The sequence below is a fragment of the Periplaneta americana genome, chromosome 5 (genome assembly GCF_040183065.1).
Source record: "Periplaneta americana isolate PAMFEO1 chromosome 5, P.americana_PAMFEO1_priV1, whole genome shotgun sequence".
Classification (NCBI taxonomy): domain Eukaryota; kingdom Metazoa; phylum Arthropoda; class Insecta; order Blattodea; family Blattidae; genus Periplaneta; species Periplaneta americana.
This window is the reverse complement of record NC_091121.1, coordinates 80,015,665-80,028,324: the sequence shown is the minus strand read 5'-3', so window position 1 is coordinate 80,028,324 and position 12,660 is coordinate 80,015,665.

Sequence of the window (12,660 nt, the reverse complement as noted above, 5' to 3'; positions counted from 1 at the left end):
AAATTGTTATGGCTGAGACTCCGAAAGCAAAATTGGAATATTTGGTTGTAATGGCTTCTTTATAAAACAAAAAACAATCAACAATGTATACACGTCTCCATAACAACAGATGTCCACCATAATATTGTATGAGAAGATAATATTTTGCAAAATACCAGCAAATATTAAAGTGTCCGGTTTTTTTTGTCCCTGAGTGTATTTTACATGCTGGCCACTTTATGCGTGTCTAATGCTCAACTTAAAAGCTGAGTGGTGGTGGTGGTGGTGGTGTTGGTAATAATAGTAGTAGTAGTAGTAGTAGTAGTAGTAGTAGTAGTAGTAGTAGTAGTAACAGTAGTAGTAGCAGCAGTAGAAGTAGTAGGCCTAGTAGTTTATTTAACGACGCCTTCAATGCAGAGATTATTCGGTTCGAGTCCGGCTAAGAAATGGACGTTTTCTGTCTGTTAATTTTATACTTTTGTCTTCTTAGATGACAGACCGGGTTCGTGTTGACATATTTCGGGTCGAATGTCCCGTTTTTACCCGTATATAAAATCTATCATATTTGAAAGGTGTCGTCTTATTTGTAATACATATCATATAAAAGTAACATTACAGAAAGTCGACCTGGTTGGCGAGTTGGTATAGCGCTGGCCTTCTATGCCCAAGGTTGCGGGTTCGATCCCGGGTCAGGTCGATGGCATTTAAGTGTGCTTAAATGCGACAGGCTCATGTCAATAGATTTACTGGCATGTAAAAGAACTCCTGCGGGACAAAATTCCGGCACATCCGGCGACGCTGATATAACCTCTGCAGTTGCGAGCGTCGTTAAATAAATCATAACATTTAACATTACAGAATCTTAATCGATCGTCGCGCGCGCACGCACGCACACACACGTAATTCTCTGTGTCTACCTGTCTGTCTGTCTGTCTCTCTCTCACTCACTCGCACACAATTTTATACACCGTGTCCCGCTTAGAAGGATCGAGAAATAAATGCTCACCATTTAAAATCAGATGAAGATGTCCAAGTTTATGCACCAATGGTTTAAAAAAAGTTGCATGTTCATGCGCATGCGCACTAACTTTTATCGTGGAAACAAGCCTGACGCCATTCAGTAGGACATTCCGTCATTGGACCGTTCTTCATCGAGGCAACAGTAAAAGGGAATGTGTATCTGGACATGTTGCAGAGCTTTTGTTGTTGATCAGCTTCTCCCAGAATCGGTTTTTTTTCGCAACATGGGGCTCCATCCCAATACTATGGAGCAGAGCGTGGCTTCTTGAGTGCACACTTTTCCAGTAGGTTGATCGGAAGAGGAGAACCCTTGCCTGGCCACCTAGGTCAAGCAACTTGACGCCCATTGACCTTCCTCTGGGGCTTTGTGATGAATCTTGTGCACCAACGTGATACAGTTGACACTTTGGAAAAACTGAGACAACGCATTATAAATGCAGCTGCGCTAATCACTCCACAAATGTTATGGAACACTTGGCAGAAGGTTGAGTACCTTTTGGATGTCTTCAGGGTAGCTCGAGGCGCACACATCGAGTTGCACTGACCATTCTCCGAAACTTGGAGAGTTTTTACATCAAGTTATACAAAAAGTTGTGTTATAAAACCATTATTTATACTTTAAATTAACACTTATTTCTCGATGCCTCTAAGCGGGACACGGTGTATAAATAATGTACGAATGAAGAAATAACAAAGGTTTAATAATATTCAAACGATACATATCGTATGTAAACGTGTAGTACTGTATAAAAAAGTAAGCTTGCAATAATAATAATAATAATTTACAAATGGCTTTTAGAAAACCCGGAGGTTTATTGCCGCCATCAGTCCCAATCCAGAGCCAGATTAATCCAGTCCCTACCTTCATATCCCACCTCCCTCAAATTAATTTTAATATTATCTTCCCATCATTTTGCCTGCATCTGCCCTTAAAAGCCTAGCATGCTGTGAAAATTCCTTTGTTCCTAAGTTATCGATTGGATGTAAATGAAATGTCTGTTTCTAAGCAACAATTACTTCACAGAAAACTAAGATACCATTATTTCACATGTGAAGTACAAGCTATATGTGATGTTAGTTTTCTAAACAGTACAATATGTTACTGAGATAAGTAAAATGTTTAGCCATGACTGATATTATCTAAACTGGTCCTATTTTACCGTCCTTAGCAACGTAAACAATGGCCTTATTCACAAAAGTGAATTAAAAGTTTTTAATTTAAAGCAGTGAATTAAATCTTTATCTCCATGACAACCAACATTTTTAGCAACCATAAAATCTATACATTCATTCATTCATTCATTCATTCATTCATTCATTCATTCATTCATTTATAAATTCTTCACAAACAACACATTACAAAGAAAAGGCATACAATTTAAAATTAAATTAAGTTACCAATAATGAAATTTAAATAGCAGTAATGGATAAAATAATGTATAGCGCACGAGAGTCAATAGATTTATTCTCTAATACTACCTATAAACTACTATTATCTACACACGTAACGTAGGTAGCATCTTATCCCATTCATGTTATGTGGGATAAGGAGTTCATTACCACACAAGTTTTTCTTCTCCCACTTTTTTCACGAATGAATGATAGCATCAAGTACATTGTCATGGATTTATAGCGTCACAATAGCTACCTAGATAATTAGCTTCAATTTTCTGCTTCTCACTAAACAAAAAAAGAAAGATAAATTCTTAAACGTCAAATTATTTTTGCTTATTTTCCTTTTATTTTTGAACGGGTGTACATAAAATATTATGCAATATATGTGTGATAACGCTGTATTAATATACTTTTGTGTGGTTATACGCGTGTATTAATAGTGCTCTTATCCCACTTGTATCGTAAATATCTATTGTAACACTTCTACATATTTACTTTTAATAAGATGTGAGGAGCAATGACTTACAAGACCATGATATTCTTTTAAACGCAATATTTGAATGTCATTTATTTATGCAGTCCTTTAAACATTTACTCTAAGAACGGAAATCTGCATATAATCACTTAATTTACAGCTTCGTGGCGTTCATCCTTCATGTTTATACAGTACATCTGACATGAGTATTTGAATTTGTTTCCCAGAAACTGAGAATCTTCTCACTGTTTATCAGTTCAATGGAATGCTACTGATTACGCACGAATGGAGAGTGGGGCAAACTCAAGAGCAATTTGACCACTGATATCGATAATCATAACATTCATAGTGCCTCTACATTTTTACGAGGGCAAGAAATGGCCAACAAATTTCTCTGGAGTCTTTATCGGAAACAAATTTTTCATGCTGTAAATCTATGACACAGGACCCCAGCTTTACTTCTTTATCGAATAATATTGTCATCCTTAAAATCCACTATCAATGGCGTAGTTTGAACCCGCAAACCTCTAATTGGACGGAGTTACGCAATAAGAGACCAAGCGCCAAAAACCTGTTTCGAGATATTGGCCATTGGAATAAATCTGTTTTTTATACAAAATATTTAATGCAAGAAGTATTATAACCAGGCTTCGAGACTTGGGACCCGATAAAATAAGTTTACTGTGCATATACTATAGGTTGTTGACTCGCTGCAGGTAGTGAAAGGTAGAGATGTGTTGGGGTAATAACGTTGCTATTTAGAGTAGAGTACGGTAGTACGGGGAAACACACACATATGTACATTCTGAAAGTAAATGTACATTACACAATGACAATGTCAAAGGAATGTGAAAAGCATTTATTCTCCTGCCTTTTATAAGCATTTGTGTTTAATTATACACATTGTTAATGGTGGAAATAAACATGTAGCAATTTTAATTTCTTCATTTATCCTATTGGTCGTCTTTAGGAAGTGCAGTTACAGTACCGAATTGCAATGTACTACAAGATACATTTTCAGTGTCTCAAACGTAAATCTTTTTCGGTTATCTACTAAACAAAGTTTGTACTATGAAAAGCTGCGCTCTACGTCGCATGACGTGGTAGGAGCAAAACGAAAAAACCTAACGTCATTGCAGTCTCTAAGAGACAGTTCTTTATTCTCGGGTGACTCTACCGTCCACTAATTTGCTGTTTATGTTACACAATGTTCCATATCCGTTATTTTTACATAAAATTGATTTCCACTTCTGTTTTACACGTTCATTAACCGGTGTACTTGGTGTCTCATTAATTCTGTGTGTCCTTTCCTCAACTAATTTCAGGTTTTCCGGCATCTCTTGCTCTGTCTTTTCTAACCGTGAAATAGTTTCAGACACAGTTTGAAAATAAATTTATACGAAAACTAAATTATTCGTCAGAACCTTCAAATCCGAGCGTTTTTCTTTGCGTATTTGTTGGCATTCATTCTACAGTACCCCCACCCTCTGTACGCTTTACCACTATACTCAGTACGCCGTTATGCGGATTTCCCACTGAACTGCTCTACCGGATCCGAAGTCTCGAAGCCTGATTATAACATTCATTCTATTACAAAAAATAGCAAAAATTATACCAAAAAAGGCTAACCGATTTTTGATAAGAGACCAGCAGTTGAATTAATATTTCAAAGCAAAATACATAAATGAATTTTATGCAATAAACTAATTTTTGCTCATAAATAGCAGCAAAATTCAAATATCGCATTCTGACTTTTTCCGAGTTAAATTAGCCTACCATCAACAGATTTCTGCATATATATTATTTTTTTTTTCAAATTGTCGGTTGACATATTATTGCGCAATTCCCTCCAATTTAGCCACCAGAGTTGATCAGATGGCTGAGCCGCTTACCTACCGATCTGGACTTGCGTTTGGGCGCGGATACAATTCTCGTCTGGGCAGACTACCTGGTTAGGTTTTTTCCGAGATTTTCCCCAACCGTAAGGGGACTGTCAGGTAAACTATGGCGAATCTTCGACCACATCTCACTAAATACCATCTCGCTATCACCAATACCATCGACACTAAATAACCTAGTAGTTGATACAATGTCGTTAAATAACGAAGCAAAATCTCGAACAATTATTAGCAAAATAAATAAATAAATAAATAAATAAATAAATAAATAAATAAATAAATAAATAAATAAATAAATAAATAAATAAATAAATAAACGAAACTAGGGGGTTTATCAAATGTACTATGCGGTAATACATTGTTTACTCTAAGATTATAACTTTTCGTTCTGCAAAGGAATTTTAAAATGTTACATTTGTTCGAATCAAATTTTTGCACATTTAATGGACAAGACTAAAATTCTTTTAATCATTTATTATAATAATACACTGCTCTCTTAAACTGGCTGAGCATATTGGGAATTCAATCTAAGGCTTTCACAAAATATGCAAGGAAATGTTTCATACGAAACAATTTTTGTCTTGAAATGGAAGCAAAACTTGCAAAATTGTATGACACTTTTTTGCTTGAAATATAAAAGAATAATTATTGTTTCCTGAAATTAATAACATTACTTACGGTTCAACCTGTATATCCATATATAAATTAGTAGGGCGAGTTACATATGCAGTATATGAGCCGTTCAGAGCAGAAGTGGTGTAAGTAAAAATTGGGTAATGAGGTTTAAAGTAAACGTTCTGTAAAATACAGCGCAAAGTAGCAATTAATATGTTCTTCGTGCTATCCACTGACTACTAATAGTTTAAATAAATTGAATATTAATTGCTACTTTACGCTGTATTTTACAGAATGTTTACTTCAACCCCCATTTCCCATTTTTTACTTACACCACTTCTGCTCTCAACGGTTCATATAGGTCTAATATGGGGTTATAAGGTACAAACGGACTTCCTGAAACGAATACTTGGAATTGGCAGAAGCACAGCTTACTGCGGGGTGCTAAAGGAGTTTGGGCTTCAAAACGAAGTAATTCATATGAAAGTCAGGGTGATAAAATACTGGTTAAAATTATATTTGGGGGATCAGTCGCTTCTACGGTCGATTTTCTACAAAGTTCAATAAAGGGAGGGCTGGGAAAAGGGGTGGGTTTATAAATGCAGAGGGGGTTGCATCATATAGGAATGGGATGGATGTGGGAGAAAGGAGAGAATAAGAGGAGGAATGTATGGCGTAATGTTAAGATGCGTTTAATTGATATCGAGAGGCAAGAGACTGAGCTCCAGTGTTCGGAAAAGTTCTCACTACATTTACAATCAGATCTCATGCTTAACTGGGGGAGGTGTGACTACATAAATTCTTGTAACAAAGACAGCAGAGCAGGTTTAGCATGGCTAAGATTGGGGGCATGGAAGAGTAATAAAATTGTCAACGAAGAAGGGGAGCGTCTTTGTCCGCTTTGCAAAGAAAAGGATTCCTATAAGCATATTTTATTACTGTGTGTCGAATTGGAACACGTGCGGAGAAAATATTTACCACCCTCGATGCTAAGTCAGAGTAGGAGTTCGATCGCATTTCTTGCCCTCATGGGGAATAGAGAATACGAACAAAAGACTGGATTGTTCCTCTTGAAGGCGAGAAAGATTAGAGCTGCAGCTGCCGAAGTTTGCGACGCGAACTGAGGAAGGGATAATAGTATCCACCCAACTGTACACTTTTATGTCTTTTAAGTTAGGATATATTACATAATGTGTTTTATTGTGTCATTTCCATTTTTAATATGTGTGTTCTTGTAGAGAGTAGTTGGATGTAATCATAGGTGGGGGGCGACCTACAAAGGAGGACTTGTTTTGGGTACAAAGCACGTACGGTCAGAAGACCCGTGCATGGGATTTTAGAGAAAATTATGATAATATAAAATTTGTATGTATAATATTAGTCAATAAATCCATCTATCTATCTAATATGGGGTTATATAAAAGTCACGACATATTGTTATAATTTCACAGAAACTTGCCTGCATTGTTTCACTATTGCTATTATGGCATATGAAATGAATCAATAGCAATTCAAGGTAATCTGTAGTCAGTTAATGTGTGTCATTTACTTCTTTTTATTTATATTTTTTGCAAATTCAAATCGGAAAATAATGGTTTTCTTCTAAAACCCGAGTTGGCTGTATTAAGTATTACTATGAAGATGCAAAACTCAAAATGGATTAAAGATTTTGTAAGATCGTAAAATTTTTCGAAAAGGTCGATTCCTTGGCGGATAAAAAAAAACGCTATGGTGGATCAAAGCTCGTAGAAAAAAATGTGAATGTTGCGATGATTCTGTTTTATAAATAAAATAGTATTATTATTTTTTATAAATTTACTTCTTAATAAAGTTAAAACTTTCAACACATTTCCTGGCTTTTGAATAATTTAAAACAATTTTTGTTAGTTAGTTTTCTATAAACTTGTTTCTTAACAAAAAGAACTTCCAAAATATTTCCTGACTTCTGAATGAATCCCACTCTTTTACAAACAATACTGTACTATTATTTTTCTATAAACTTATTGTTTATCGAGTTTAGAGAACTTTCAAAATATTTCCCGATTTTATAATGAACCCTATAACCCATAACTTTTAAAATATCTCCGGACTTTTGAATAAACTCCATTCTTTTATGAACGAAAACTATTATTGTTTTTCTAAAAAGTTACATTTTACGAAAGTTAGAGACCCTTCAAAATATATCCTGACTTTTGAATAAATCTATTCTTTTATGAATGAAGTACTGTTAATTTTTTCTATACCGTCATTTCTTAACGAAATTAGAGAACTTTAAAAATACTTCCTGACTTTTTAATAAATCCATTCTTTTATGAATGAAATTCTATTATTTTTCTATATTGTCACTTTTTAATAAAGTTAAAATATTTTAAAATCTTTCTTGACTTTTAATAAACCCATTCTTTTAGGAATTAAATACTATTATTTTTATATAGTGTCACTTCTTAATAAAGTTAGAGAACTTTAAAATACTTCCTGACTTTTGAATAAATCCATTCTTTTAGGAATGAAATACTATTATTTTTTTCTATACTGTCACTTCTTAACAAAGTTAGGGAACTTTAAAAATATTTCCTGACTTTTAAATAAACCAAGTCTTTTATGAATAATACACTATTATTTTCTGTAAAGTTATTTCTTAACAAAATTAGAGAACTTCCAAAATATTTCCTGACTTTTTAATGAACTCTCTTCTTTTATAAAGAAATCTGCATAATTATTTTTCTACACATTTACATCGTAAAGACGTTAGAGAGGACTTTTAAAATCCCATCTTAATTTTTTGTTTTACCCCATTGTCTTATGGATAAAACTGTGTTGTTATTGTTCTATAAACTTACTTCTTAACAAAGTCAGGGAACATTCAGAAGCTTTCATGATTTTTCAATGAACCCCATTAATTTATAAACAAAGCTATATTAATTTATTACTTTCTATAAACTTACTTTTAAACAAAGAAGACTTTTAAAAGATTTTATGACTTTCGAATATATTACTCCTTTCATGAGCAAAAATGTATTACCATAATATTTTTTTAAACTTACTTAACAAAGAAGCCTTTCAAACCTTTCGCTACTTTAGATAACCCTATACATACAAAGATTTTATATATATATATATATATATATATATATATATATATATATATATGTGTGTGTGTGTATTCAGTGTTTATGTACAATAACCACATATTTTTCCATGCAAATGCATCTGTCAGAATACATTTGTCTATTTGGATGTAGCCTAATTTAGTTTCTTCATCTATTGCGTCCTTTCCATTGTAACTTTTCGCATAAATTAAAGCCGCGAGGATCAATACTGACAAGCACGTAATCTAGCTAGCTAACATAGCGTGCAATTTTACGTATAGAATTCAGCAAACTGTGAATTTCAGATTCAATGCTTTCATTTTTAGTAAAAGTGTATTCACTACGATGAAATTCCATGTTTTGTGTCAGATCTCAGCATATTTCATCACCACATACGTTATATATGGTTACAGTAAATGTATTGTTCAAATGTTATCTATGTCCTTTCACCTTAAGGCGTCGGCATATTTTTGCTTCTCTCTTGATCCACACATTAGATGGGAATACATGATGTGATTTCCCTGACATGACATCAGCTCAAAGCTCAGCATCAATAACGACAACACGTGACATCACATCGACAGCGGATGAACATCCATGCCGTAGGCGAGATTCGAACTTATAACCTTGACTTCCAGCGTTTCAAGCTGCACACCTCATCCATTATGCGCAGACCAAGACCAATAGCTATAGTAATACTAGACAGTTGAAAATCTATGCGAATACATTACTATTTTCGTAATAAATTGACGTAGAATCAAATCTGTCTTGAGTGGAGAAGTTCTGGAGTGACTGGAAAATAATTATATCCATAATAAAACAATAAGGGAAAAAATAAGCTAGCAAATACATACCGACATTTTCCATAATTATGGTCCTGGAACACAACTATGATCCACGATACAACTATTCAAAAAACATTGTAGAAATAACAGACAGTTTGTAGGTAGTTGGAGTGACTTGACTTCAATCTACTGTACAGTGCAGCAGAAATATATATATATATATATATATATATATATATATATATATATGTATGTACAGTATTTATTCACACTGCAATGGGTATATACCCGGTGGCAGTGATAACTAATTACACTCAATAATGACAATAATAAACTTGTTAATTAAAAATACAATTAATAATAATACTAATAATAATAATAATAATAATAACAACAGGGAATATACTAAATTAAATGAAACGATCACTTAAGATAACATTTGAAATATTCTAATTTGTATCTTAAAACTAAGATCGAACTAAAACCTACGAGTATATGTTCATATCTGCACAAGTACCTTTCAACATTACACTCATTTCGCTGTCAACTCACTCACTGCACTGGAACTACGACACATTTCACTGATTCTATCCTGATTTCACTAACACTTCAAAAACATTTCACTGTTCAAATTCTTTGCACTGCCACTATAAACTATAAAGCTTCACTGACAGGAACACGTTTCACTTACACAGCACACTTCACTGACACGACATACTTCTTCACTGATACAACACACTTCACTGACACAACATAATTCTTCACTGATACAACACTTCAATAACAACATATCATTTACACCCTTTAAATACTGCATATAATTACCGTCTATTAGTAAGGTCCTTAAGCCTATTTTTAAATGCATTTTTGGTTGTTGGTAAAGCCTTTGGTAAGTCTGCAGGTAAAGCATTCCAGTCCCTGATAGTACGACTGAGAAAAGAAAACTTTCCAGTGTCCGTCCTCTGCCTTCTTTCCCCCAATTTATAAGAGTGGTCGTTCCTTGAAGAGTAATTTGGCGGCTGCAACCTATTTTTTATTTCTCTCCAGGCAGGCTCACCTCTGTATGTTTTGAACAGTGCGCATAATCGAATTCGCGTTCTCCTGTCCGTGAGTGTGTACCATTTTAATGGTGAATTTTTCCGACAACACTTAAGAGCCCGTTTTTGAATCTTTTTCAATGTCTTAATATGTTCTAATCTGTAAGGATCCCAACATGCGGCACCATATTCCATTACTGGACGTACTAGTGATTTATATGCAATCTCTTTGGATTTATCAGAATCTTTTCTTAGTACCCTCATCACAAAGTGTAACGCTCTCCATGCCTTTCCCGCTGTGTCTGTAACGTGTTCCCCCCAGCCGAGATCGCTGCTAAATGTTATTCCGAGGTATTTATATTTGTTAACTTCCGGAATGGTTTCAACCCCTAACGTATATGATGCGACTATTTTATTTCTTTTCCTTGTAAAGCTGATGGCTTTGCTCTTTAGAGAATTTATTTTCATTTTGTTGGCTATTGCCCAATCGTTTATTCTATTGAGGTCATTCTGGAGAAGAGTAGTATCTTCATGACTTTTTATTTCCCTGTATACCATACAATCATCCGCGAATAAGCGAACCCTAGACAAGATATTGGCTGCAGACTATAGAGTTATAGTGTGGTTTTAATGGATGTTGAAGTTAACGTCTGAACCGTTAATTACAAATTAGCAAGCGCACATCACTAGATGCAATTTCCAGTCATAGTGTTCCAGGTCTCATTTATCTGATTTCACAGTTTTGACTGTGTTGTGAACAGGGCTTCAAAGCTATTCTAACTTACAGTACACCACATTCACTCAGGTATACTGGGTATCATTTTTAGCTTTTAACATTATAAAAAGCCACCGGCGTAGCTCAGTCGGCTAAGATGCTTGCCTGCCGATTCGGAGTTGCGCTAGGGCGCGGGTTCGATTCCCGCTTGGGCTGATTGCCTGGTTGGGGTTTTTTCCAAGGTTTTCCCCAACCGTAAGACAAATGCTAGGTAATCTATGGCGAATCCTCGACCTTATCTCGGCACATATCTTCTCGCTATCATCAGTTCCATAGACGCTAAATAACCTCGTAGTTGATACAGCGTAGTTAAATAATCAAGTAAGAAGAACACATAACAATCAGGTACCGAGCAATCAGATCTACATATCGACTCCGAAAGAGTAGTCGAGTCTCAATTCCATCGACGCTAAATAACCTCGTAGTTGACACAGCGTCGTTAAATAAACAAGAAGAACACAAAAAAATCTGGTACCGAGCCATCACGTTTACATATCAACTCCGAAATAGTCGAGTCTCACCCTAGGCATCTCCAACGTTGTTCATTCATAGTCGTGAGCTTAACACAGATAAAGAGGATTAAAAAGTATGGTTCATTTAACGACGCTCGCAACTGCAGAGGTTATATCAGCGTCGCCGGTGTGTCGAAATATTTGTCCCGCAGGAGTTCTTTTACATGCCAGTAAATCTACTGACATGAGCCTGTAGCATTTAAACACACTTAAATGCCATCGACTTCGGCCGGGATCGAACCCGCAACCTCGAGCATAGAAGAGCAGCGCTATACCAACTACGATACCGAGGGCAACGATAAAGTTGACACGTAACTTGTAATCTACATTTGGTGTAATGTAAATATATATATATATATATATATATATATATATATATATATATATGTATATATATATATATATATATATATATGGATTTATTTATTACCGTCAAATTACTTACGAATTATCTCAAACCATTCAAGTCATTAAATTATGACATAAGATGGAATACATTAATACAATCATAGTAAGAGACGAACGTTTTAGCCATAAAAATGGCATCATCAGGCCTCGCGACGACGAAAACCCAAAATGAACACTTTTCATAACTGGTGAGTGTAACATACAATCCTTTTAATATATGTGAACAAAGTTAAGATGATGAGCAATGAAAAGTAGTAAAATAAGACTTATATGGTTATTATAACACTTGTAGTCTGTAGTAGTAATGTACAATTGGTTAAAATATAGTATACAATGATGTAATTAATTTTTAAGTCTTCAAAAGCATATAGTCGCGGAGTACAATATGGTGGAAAATGCTGTGATACATTGATATCATTGAAGCTGATATATCTATCTTGATTTCTTTTACAAATGAGAAAGTCAGTCACGAATACAAGTGAAGATACTTCTTGCAAAGTTTTTTTTAACATAAAGAGAATTCATTCCTGCAGCATCTACTGTAAATTCTTCCTGCTACTTTGAGATTCTGAAACGTTTGAGTTCTGTAGCCAGTCAAAAGAGACTAGGCAAGTAGAATAGCGTTCGCCAATGATTACTGAACCACATCAATGCGCCCACAACGCTGTTGGT